Genomic DNA, 12,173 nt, shown 5'->3' on the forward strand with positions numbered 1-12,173 from the left:
AACATAAGAGGCTCCATGGGTAACTGTGAGGTGAGTGATGTGGACAATAGGCTATATAGGTACCAGAGAAAGATGGAGATGGAGATCATATAGAGGAGATAAAACTCACTGAGGGTTTTGGTGGACAGTTGAGCTTCTCTGAAAAGATGTGATATGAGTTGTGCATCATACGTTACATAGGTTTTGCTTTAGTGGCAGAAGGAAGACTGAGTTAGAAGGCTGTGGTAAGTCACACTCTTTTTCTGGGTATTTTGTGAAGTATGCAGTCAGTTCTTAAAAGTGGTTCCTTGGTCAGCAGAAAATGAGAATATCCTTGTATAATGGTTTGGCTATACAAACCAGATCACAAGATTCTGAAAGCCTCATCAAGGTCTCTACATTCTGTGACTCTCTGGGGACATTTTACTTAAAAGAAAGAAAACCAAGTCACTTAAGCAAAATGCATCAAAATGCCTTTATAGTTACCTGAAAAAAATCTTAGACTCAAACTATAAGTTTATTCTTGAAAACCTTTGAAATTTACCTGCTCAAAGAGAAATAAAACTTGAAATTTGCATATTGCTTACAAAGAGAATTGTAGCTAATGTTTGGCATATTATTTTATAAAAGCTTTGTTATGACCATATTTTCCTGTGAACTTAAAAATCTAAGTATTTAATGATGAGCTAGTTTAATAAAATTCAAAAAACCTTTTGACACTGTTGTGTCATATTAGGCTGGGCACATGAAAAAATTAGATCCAATAACCTACACAAGTCAGACTTGGTATATTTATCTCATACCATTCTCAGGATTCTATTCTGTTTCTCTTTAGAGAAATCGCTATGAAATTAGAATATGGTATGAAGGAAGGTCAAGGAGAGTCTCATAAAATATCTAAGAACTTCCCCTGACAAGTAAGGAAAGATGACATTTTATGCATAGAAAACTGATAATTTTTTAACACTATTTCAAATCAATTTCACTGGTCTACTGATTGATTGATAGCTGTAAGTTAGCATGTATTGTTAAAATAACTTATCAGAGTGGAAAATTTTGCATTCAGTCGTGTCTTTTACAAACTCTTCACCTCTCATGGGTATGACATTTTCATCAAAAGGCAAAGGATAATCTAAAAGTAGATGTAACAAAATACAAAGTAGAGGTTTTCACTTTCAAGCATACTGAGTTTACTAAATTGATCTATAAGACTTATGATTAAGTATTGACAGTGCCATGAATCAAAAATATGTAGTGCATCCCACCACACATTGTAATGATCATTGTGGTGCTGATGGTATACTTCGATATTTAGATACCTCTCTTAAACTAAGGAGCTAAAATATCTATGTAATTACCTACAAGAGTAATTGCAGGGAGAAAATATGGACTTGAACCATTCCAATTTCTACCTTGTAAATTGGAGATTAAATAAAACAAAGTGTGTGGCTTTGACCATGCACCATAGAGGTTTGACTACAAAGTGTTCAGTTGAGTGCTTAACTGCCTCCTCTGATGCTTTATTGAGTTGATCATTGTGAAAACACAGCTTTGCCTTTAGATAGTCACTTGTTTGCCTCCCCCAATAAAAATCACTTTGTTTTTTTAATAGAGAATCAAACTAATAGAGTTTCTAGATTTCTTTGAAAACCTCCCTATTACATATCTCTACAAATAATAACAGTATTTATAATAGCTCTCTCTGAGCTGTTAACCTCATTTCTCTGTCTAATAATGTGACATCTGACATATTTATTTGAAAGGAAAAGTGACCAAGAATTAATCTATAGTAAACCACTAACACTTGAACAACTTTGCAAATATATGACATTATGTTACAATTTCCTAATATTTTCTCTCCATATGGTACCTATTTTAAGCACAGAGTAAACAAACTTGGCTCTGAAATATTCCTCAGATATATTATAACTTCCACTAAAATCATTTTTCATTTCACTATTATCTCAACGTTGAAGATGAAAACTTCAGTAAAATAGAAAATAATAGGTAAGTTTTTTGTTTCTAAAATGAAACTTTTAAAATTAAAACTAAGTTCTTATATTTAAAGATATAGTAACTATAACAACATGTATAATTATTATATACAGCAATGTAATTGACACTGCTAGGTCTCTGTAAGTCAAGCAAAAATAATCATATCTTGCTGAAACCGGTTTGGCTCAGTGGATAGAGCGTCGGCCTGCGGACTGAAAGGTCCCGGGTTCGATTCCGGTCAAGGGCATGTACCTTGGTTGCGGGCACATCCTCAGTGGGAGGTGTGCAGGAGGCAGCTGATCGATGTTTCTCTCTCATCGATGTTTCTAGCTCTCTATCCCTCTCCCTTCCTCTCTGTGAAATATCAATAAAATATATTTTAAAAAAAATCATATCTACACTAATAAAAGAGAAACATGCAAATTAACCAGCACTCCACTACACCAAGCCACGCCCACTGCCAATCAGGAATGAGTATGCAAATTAACCCAACCAAGATGGCAACCGACCATGGAGCTGGAACAAGCAGGAGGCTTGGGTTGCCTCAGCAATGGAAGAAGCCAAGCTTTCTGCCCACCCTGGCCAGCCCTGGCCTCCACTCAAGACTACAAAGTGTCAATTATAGAAGATAAGTAAATCCTAGATACTTGCTTCCAGCTGGCCCTGGCCTCGGCTCAAGGAGGTGCAAAAAAAAAAAAAAAGAGAGAGAGAGAGAGAGAGAGAGAGAGAGAAAGGAGAGCCTGGGACCTGGGACCTTGGGTCACCGGGGGGTGATCAGGCCAGGATGGGATGGCAGGGGCAAATGGGGGTAAGCAGACCAGCAGGGGGGGGGGGCAGTTGGGGGTGAGCAGGCTGTCAGTGGGGGTCAGTTGGAGGAGATTAGGACAGCGGGGGTGGGGGGAAGTTTGGAGTGAGCAGGCCAGCAGGGGGGGCAGTTGGGGGTGAGCAGGCCAGTGGGGAGGGAAGGTGGGGGTGTCAGGCTGGTGGGGGGGCATTTGCGGGCGAGCAGGCCGGTGGCAGGGGGCAGTTGGGGGCAAGGAGGCTGGCAGGCAGAGTGGTTAGGGGCAATCAGGTAGGCAGGCAGGCAGGTGAGCGGTTGGAGCCAGCAGTACCAGATTTTGAGAGGGATGTCTGACTGCCGGTTTAGGCCCGATCCCTGTAAACCAGCAGTAGGACATCCTTTGAGGGGTCCCAGATTGGAGAGGGTGCAGGCTGGGCTGAGGAACACCCACCCCTATTCACGAATTTCGTGCACTGAGCCACTAGTAATATATAAGACCCAAATATGAAAAACTTCATAAATATATCTTTCTACAGATAGGTATTTTTCTATTATGTGACTATATAGATTCAAGCTTAACTCTCTAGTAATATGACTAAAACAGGGGTGGGCAAACTTTTTGACTCAAGGGCCACAATGGGTCCTTAAACTGGACTGGAGGGCCGGAACAAAAGCATGAATGGAGTGTTTGTGTGAACTAATATAAATTCAAAGTAAAGGAGCGGAGGGGAGAGCAAGAGAACCTTCCACTCTTTCGGCTCCGCAGGCCGGATAGAACAGCCGAACAGGCCGGATCTGGCCCGCGGGCCGTAGTTTGCCCATGGCTAGACTAAAATAAACTTCAATTCCTTCTTAATGAAATCATTAGTACAAGTTATATGTAAATATACATTTTGCTATTTTCTTCCAATAACTTGTGCATATTTTAAGCTCCTATACCTATAAGCTTAGTGATGTCTGCACTAATAGTATTAATTCATATTACTGACATGATTTCACCTGCAAGCCTAATTAATTTTAGCCTATGTGACTCAACCAGTTCATGAAATCATACTCACAAAACAGTTAAACCACCAAATAGGAAGTGGAAAACTTCAATCTTTATCTCTTTCAAATAACTTTGAAAATTATCTAATCCATAATTCATACCTATCAACAGATCTAAATATGCAAACACAAAAGTTTATTCTTTCACAATTTGTAGGTGTTTAATTTTTTAAAATATAATTTTGATTTGAGATAATCTCAAACTTAGAGAAAAATTATCAGTAGACAAAAATAATTTTTTTCTTGAAAGACTTGAGAGTAACTTGTCAACCTGATGCCCCATCACATCTGAATTATTATGTATTTCTTATAAATAAGTCTTTTCTTTTACACAGCTGCAATATAGTTAGGAAATTGCTACCATTTACTCCTCAAACCCCTTTGAAGTCACCCAATTGCCTTAGAGCAAAAGGATCTGGTACAGAATCGTGCTTTGCATTCGTTGTCATGTCTCATTAGCTGTCCTTAGCCTGGTACAGTTATTCAGTCTTTTTTGGTGACCTTGACACTGAATATGGTAGACCAGTTACTTTATAGAATATCCCTCAGTTTGGGATTGTCTAATGCTTCCTCACAAATAGATCTAAGTTATGCATTTTTAGCAGAAATATATGTGATGTTGTCTTCCTCTAATTACATGCTCTATCAAAAGGCACACAATTTTGATTTGTCCTGTTATTGATGATGTTCACTTCGGGTTTTTGCTTGTTTGTTTTTGGCTTAAACAACAAAAATTTATTGTTTCAGTTCTGGAAGCTAGAAGTAAGGTGTCAGCAGGGTTGGTTCCCTGAAGGTATGAGATAAAGTATGTTCCATGCCTCTGTTCTAGCTTCTGGTGGTTTGCTGGCAGTCTTTGGCATTCCTTGGTTTGAAGAAGCATCACTACAGCTCCTGCATTCATCTTCACCTGGTGTTCTTGTGTGCATGCCTCTGTGATCAAATTTACCCTTTTATAAGGACCCCAGTTATAATGATTGGGGCCCACCCTACTCCTTTATGACCTATTCTTAACTAATCACATCAGTAATGACCCTATTTCCAAATAAGGTCACATTCTAAGGTATGAGGACTATACTTAACCACGTAAGTTTTGCAGAGGACACAATTCAATCCATAACAGAAGCAGAAAGGACTGCTACTTGCAGTCTCCATCCTGTTCCTGTCAGTACCAGCTGCTTCCAGAAATAGTAGTTAGTTCCCATTTCCAGGAGTTTTTTTCTTACACTCCTAGAAACAGCCTCATTTTACCCATCACAGCCACCAGTATCAGCTGGCCAGGGTCACTCAGAGGCAGTCTCGCCCCATGGGGATCCTTCTCCAAATATAAATTCCACCTTTTCTCCAACATTACTTAGGAATAATTGACAAATATAATGGTATGTACTTAACGTATACAATATGATTTAATATACATATAGGTTGTAGAATAATTTAAGATCAAGATAATTAACATGTACATCAACTCACATAGTTAACTCTTTTGTGTGTGTGGTTAAATCACTTATCTCCTCTCAGCACCTTTCAAGTATATAGTGCCACATTATTACTCATAGTCAACATGCTGTACATTAGCTCCACAAAATCTATTTTTCTTATAACTGAGAGTTTGTACCCTTTGACCTACACCTCCTTGTTTAGCCTTCCTCCCAGACTTTGCCAAACACCATTATATTCTGTTTCTATGAAATTGGATTTTTCCTTCTTTTTTATCCCCCCTCTTTTTAGGTTTCACATATAGGTGATACCATATAGTATTTATGTTTCTTTGCCTGGCTTATTTCACGTATCATAATGCCCTCCGGGTTCGTTTATGTTATATAAGTAACAGGATTTCGTTTTGTAAAATGCTGAAAAAAATACCATTGTATGTATATACCATGTTTTAAAAATCCACTGGTGAAGGACATTTAGGTTGTTTCCATATTTTGGCTATCGTGAATAATGCTGCAGTGAACATGGGCATGTAAATATCTCTGTGATACTGATTTCATTTTCTTTAGATATATACCCAGGTGTGAGATTGCTGGATTATGGTAGTTCTATTTTTAATTATTTGAGGAACCTCCAAACTGTTTTCCATAGTGCCTGCACAAATTTACATTCCACCAACAGTGCACACAGTTCTTTTTTTCTCCACATCATTGTCAACATTTGTAATCTCTTGTCTTTTTAATAACAGACATCCTAACAGGGCTGAGGTGATATCTCATTGTGGTTTTGATTTGCATTTATCTGGTGACTGGTGATGTTGAACACCTTCCTGTACCTATTGGCCATTTGTATGTCTCCTTTGGAAAAATGTTCATTTAGGGTTTTTGCCCATTTTTAATAGAGTTATTTGGTTTTCTTCTATTGAGTTGCAGGTGATGTAGTTCTATATACAGAATATATTAAAGATTCCACCATAAAACTGATAAACAAATTCAGTAAAATTTCAGAAAACAAAAATCAACACACAAAAATTATTTGCACTTTCAACAAGAATGAACTCTCTAAAATAGAAATAAGAAAGTAATCCCATTTACAATAGCATCAAAAACAATAAAACACTAAAGAATAAATGTAACCAAGGAGGTGAAAAATCTGTACACTGATGACTACAAGTCACTGATGAAAAAAAAATGGAAATGCAAATAAAATGTACGATATCCTGTGATCCTGGATGAAATAATTTATTGTTAAAATGTTCATATTACCCAAAGCAATATATAAACTCACTGCAATCCTTCTGAAAATTCCAATGGCAATTTTTACAGAAATAGAAAAAACAAATCTAAAGTTCATATGGAACCACAAAAGACCCAGAATAACCAAAGCAATCTTAAAAAGGAAGAATAAAAGTGGAGGCATCAGACCTTCTAATTTCAAAATATGTTACAAGCCTACAATAATCAAAGCAGCTTGGTGCTGGCATAAAAGCCCGTACACAGACTCGTGAGACAGAATACAGAGCCCAGAAATAAGTCCACATACATACTGTTAACTAATCTTTGACAAGGGCACCAATATTGAGGAAAGGATAATCTCTTTAATAAATGGTGCTGGGAAAACTTTATAAACATGAGTAAAAAATGAAATTAGACCTCTATCTTACACCACTGACAAAAAATGAACTTAAAATTCACTAAAGAATAAATTTAATACCTAAAACCATAATATCCTAAAAGAAAACCTAGGTAAAAGCTCCTTTATATTGGCTGGGAAATGATTTTTTGGGGGTAAGACACCAAAAACATAGTCAACAAAACCTAAAATAAACAGGCTAGACTACATCAAACTAAAAACCTTCCTCTTTTGCTGTCTTTGACAAATGATGATTTTTTGCAGTGGTATGCTTTAATTTTTTTTTCCTCCTTATCATTTGTGTATCTATCACAGGTTTTTGCTTTATGGTTACCATGAGGCTCTCATAAGCTAATAACAAGTTAACTTCAATTACATAAAAAAGTTTAATACATTTGCTTGCCCCATCACATTTTATGTTTTATTTTAATATACATGTTTTTTATATTTTATTTTATCATTTTTAATTTTCAATTACAGTTGGCATACATTATTCTATTCATTTCAGATGTACACCCCAGTGATTAGACACTATATAACTAAGTGATCACCTGGTTTCTTTGTATATGATGAGTCATTTTATTTTTTCTCTTGCTAAATTCTGACTTTGTCTTTGAGTTTTGAGAGTTTGATTACAAGATCTCAGTGAAAATCTCTAGATTGAAGCTTTTGGGGATCTTTGGGCTTCATGTACCTGGAGGACCATATCTCCCCCCAGATTATAGAAGTTGCAGGTACCGTAGGGGCTCTGCCTCCAGCTCCATCAATACTGCATCCTCTAGTTTCCCTCCCACCCTCATTACACAGATTGGTGTAGGCCCTCTCAATAATTCCTCACCCTCTTCCTCTGGTTTCTACAGATCTGACTCTCTCTATTCAACTTTCCTAATTGTGCATCATAGAAGATCTGGGAACTAAGATAGCAAAAGTTCTCCTTCAGGATAAAGGATAAGGAGAGGATGTATCAGGTAAAGATGGGTTGAGGATAGAGAACTCTCAGGTTCTGTTTATTTTTCTTTGCTACTCTATTTGCTTAATTACCTCCAGCGCCTGCCTAGTGAGTATAGCAGCCATTAAAAAGACATGTGGTTAAATGTAGCAATATAGCTCATGTCAAGGACACAATTTCACCCTTGATTTTTACCTACCAAAGCTATATTTTTAATAATTTAGTTAGTCAGCCACATCATTATTTTAAAAACATTTAAAAAATAAATATTCTTAATAAAATCTTGAAATCATATATTCTCAAATTCTACATTTGTTTCCTTCAATTTTCCCTTTCAAATAAGAGCTAATATTGAATTTCTAAAGTCTTAGTTTATATAAAATCTCTATATGTCAGTTATATAATATGACATAGCAATTATAATTACGTGAATAAAAATAATAAATATGCATAAAGGATAAATAAGTGCACAAAGGATAAATAAGTGCATAAAGAAAAGCAGCAGTAGAAACTACTTAAAATCAAATTCTAGAGAATATTTTGAGGAAAAAATAGAGAGTAGATTAAAATTACAGTTGATAGTGAAAATTGATGGCCTTGAAATAAAGTAGAGAAAATAAATATTTATGAAGTACTACAAATATTATATAAAAGACATCATTAGAAAGCTCTTATAACATTATAATAGTTTCAGAAGGAGAGTAGGTGAGTGGATTATTTCCTCTGAAGTAAACTTTCCTCCATAAAATGTCTCTGACACCACAAATTGTAGATTACTGTGGATATCTTTAAAGACCTAATAGCTTCGCATTTTTCAATTCCTTCTATATTAAATTTTTTTCAAGGAGGAATAATAAACCATGATCTGGTTTGCTCAAGAAGAACTTCACTAGTTTACCTGATTTCTCATTAAATCTGCTACAGGGTGAGTACAATGCTCCTTTCTACTGGTTATGCATTGGGCTATTACTGTGGAATAGTCTTAATATTTTACTTAAATTATTTAAATGTGAAGTCATAATTTAATAAAATCTGAACCATATATTAAACAAACTCCAAATAGAGTAAGTAACATGTGGAACTATTCCATAGCTCATAATAATAGATAGTGGGCTTTCAATACAATTTTGCTAAGTGAATAAGTTAATAGCAAAAAATGAAATGCTGAAAAAATTCACTTCAAAATAGGTATGGCTTAGTTATTCATATGTATCATATTTTCTTATTCTTACTGAATTCTCATTTTTCCAACTGTAAATAATAATTTATTTACTCTACATTTCATTATTTTGGTACATATTGGTGACTTTTTCTGTCCCATCCTAGCCCCCAAATTTATTAAGGAAAACAAGATGCTTACTTGAAAATAAACAAAAAGAGCTCTATTTCCCTCAGAATTTTCTTTTCAGTCCATCTGTTCTTTTAAGGACAATCCCAACTTTTAGCGCAGTGATTTTCAACCTGTGTGCCACAATTATTTTTAAAACATGCAATACCTGACTAGTTAGTCAGGGGCACTGACCTTTTTTCTATAGACTGTCAAATAAAAATGTGACAACAGCCAACACAATAGCATGTGGTATGAGTAAAAAAAATAAAATTACCTCTTTTTCTTGTCATAATTTTAGTAATTAATTTATGACATAAGATAAAAAAAGGTTGAAAATCACTGTTTTAGAGCAGTAATTGACAACCAATGTTCTATACTTTTAAGAGCCATATATATTTGTGAAGAGTCCTAGAAAACATATGAAAATAAGGTTACATTTCCTGGCTGAAGTTGTTTAACAGACACATACACACACACTCACACGCAAACCTACACACACACTCACACGCAAACCTACACACACACACACACACATCACTGAAGTGTTTTATGTTGAATCATAGGATCAGTTATTTAAGTAAATGAATATATGTATATGTACACACACACATATATTATGCGAATGTGTATATATGTATGTGTGCATTTGTATGTGACTTAGAATACTACCTGGCATAGTAAACATAAAAAAAATTTAGGTAGTATTTTTTTAGGTAGTATTTTCATTAGCATTTATAACATCTTAAGAATGTTGGAAAGAAAATGCTAAATATTGAATACATGGATAATATTTGAACATTTGAAGATATTGTATAAGAAACTTTTATTTTAAGAAAATAATAAAATGTTAGTTTTATCTTATTTATTTACAAAACTGTAAATTCATGAAGAAAAAACAAATGTGCAACCTAAGTCATTTCTATAATCCAAGTATTAGAATGACTGTATTATAAATATATTCTTTGCTGTTCTAAAATTATAAGAGTTTTCATAACTTTTTAATGCTATTCTCTATGAACCTTAACCATTTACTATAAACAAGAATTTCTAAACTTCCTCATTATTGACATTTGGGGCCAGATAATTATTTGTTTTGGGGGCTGACCTGTGCATTGTAGGATGTTTAGCAGCATATCTCCTCTCTATGCACTACATATCACTGCCTTTTCCCAAACAGTAACAAATAAAAATATCTCCAGACACTGCCAAATATCCCTTGGATGATAAAATCACCCCCAGTTGACAACCACTGATTTAGCAGATAAATAAAACCCATAAAGCTCCTACTTTGCTATTTTTTAATAACATGGAAAAAAGGTAAAACTTGCAAACTGATACACACCTAACCACCTGGCACAATTAGCCTCTTAATTAACAGCTAGAGGAATTAAAAGCCAACCATATGTCTAAGTTTTTAGAATTACAGTTCTTGCAAAGTTGTTTGATCACTACTTATTTACCTATCTTCAGGAAACCAGTTAAGAGCCAGATAAAAGTAAAAAGAGGTTTTTACCCTTAATTTTTTCCCCCTAAAAGTATCTGTTTGTCTACAGATATTTAGACAGCCCCTGGGGCCAAGCCAGGATTCCTGTGGTGAGACAATTGACTTGGCATCACATTGCAACATATAAACAACAGTTTGTCAACAGGCTTCACATTAGTGACAGAACATTTTTTGGCAAAATAAAGGCATCCTTCTGGGCACCATGGCAAAAACAGGTACTTGCTTCCATTTAGGACTCCTCTGTATGGAGTATCAAATTAATTAAAAGATAATCATTCTGAAATTTGTTTAGAAAATATTTTTTTAAGAAAGAAATATAGCACAGCAAATTTTCTGCTACAAAAATGCCTCTAGCAGTTTATTCATAGTTGCTATAGACGTATAAAATCTAGGTAAGTCTCAGATGTGTGTTTTTGTTTTGTTTTTACCATTTTCTTAAATTAAAACTAACAGTACAGAAATTATTATTTGATAACTAAGTTTGGGGAATATAAGTATTTTGCGATAATGATGATCACAAAACTATACTTTATTCTGCTTTCAATGTTAGTTTATAAAAAATGAAAGTAAGAAATAAAGTAAAAGCAAAACTATACACTTATTAAAACATAATTTATTTGATGTAAGATGGGAAACCATAAAAATCTCAGAAGAATCCATAGGCAGCAAAATATCAGACATGTCTCATAGCAATATGTTTATCGACACATCTCCTAGGACAATGGAAACTAAGGAGAAAATAAACAAATGGGAGTATATCAAAATAAAAAGTTTCTGCACAGCAAAAGAAAACATCAACAAAATAAAAAGAAAACCCACTGCATGGGAGAACATATTTACCAATGTGACATCCGATGAAGGTTTAATCTCCAAAATTTATAGGGAACTCATACAACTTAACAAAAGGAAAATAAACAATCCAATTAAAAAATGGGCAAAAGACCTAAATAGCCACTTCTCAAAAGCGGACATATAGTAAGCCAATAGACATATGAAAACATGCTCAAAGTCACTAATCATCCGAGAGATGCAAATCAAAACAACAATGAGGTACCATCTCACACCTGTCAGAATGGCTATCATCAACAAATCAAAAAACAACAAGTGCTGCTGAGGAAGCGGAGAAAAAGGAACCCTCGTGCACTGCTGGTGGGAATGCAGACTGGTGCACCCACTGGAAAACAGTATGGAGTTTCCTCAAAAAATTAAAAATGAAATTCTCATTTGACCCAATAATCCCACTTCTAGGAATATATCCCAAGAACTCTGAAACACCAGTCAGAAAGGATATATGTACCCTTATGTTCATAGCAGCACAATTTACCATAGCTAAGATTTGGAAACAGCCTAAGTGCCCATCAGCAGATGAGTGGATTAAAAAACAATGGGACATCTACATAATGGAATACTACGCTGCTATAAAAAAGAGAGAACTCTTACCATTCGAAACAGCATGGATGGAACTGGAGAGCGTTACACTAAGTGAAGTAAGTCAGTCAGAGAAGGATAAGTATCACATGATTTC

Source organism: Plecotus auritus, assembly GCF_963455305.1.
Source record: "Plecotus auritus genome assembly, chromosome: 4".
Classification (NCBI taxonomy): Eukaryota; Metazoa; Chordata; class Mammalia; order Chiroptera; family Vespertilionidae; genus Plecotus; species Plecotus auritus.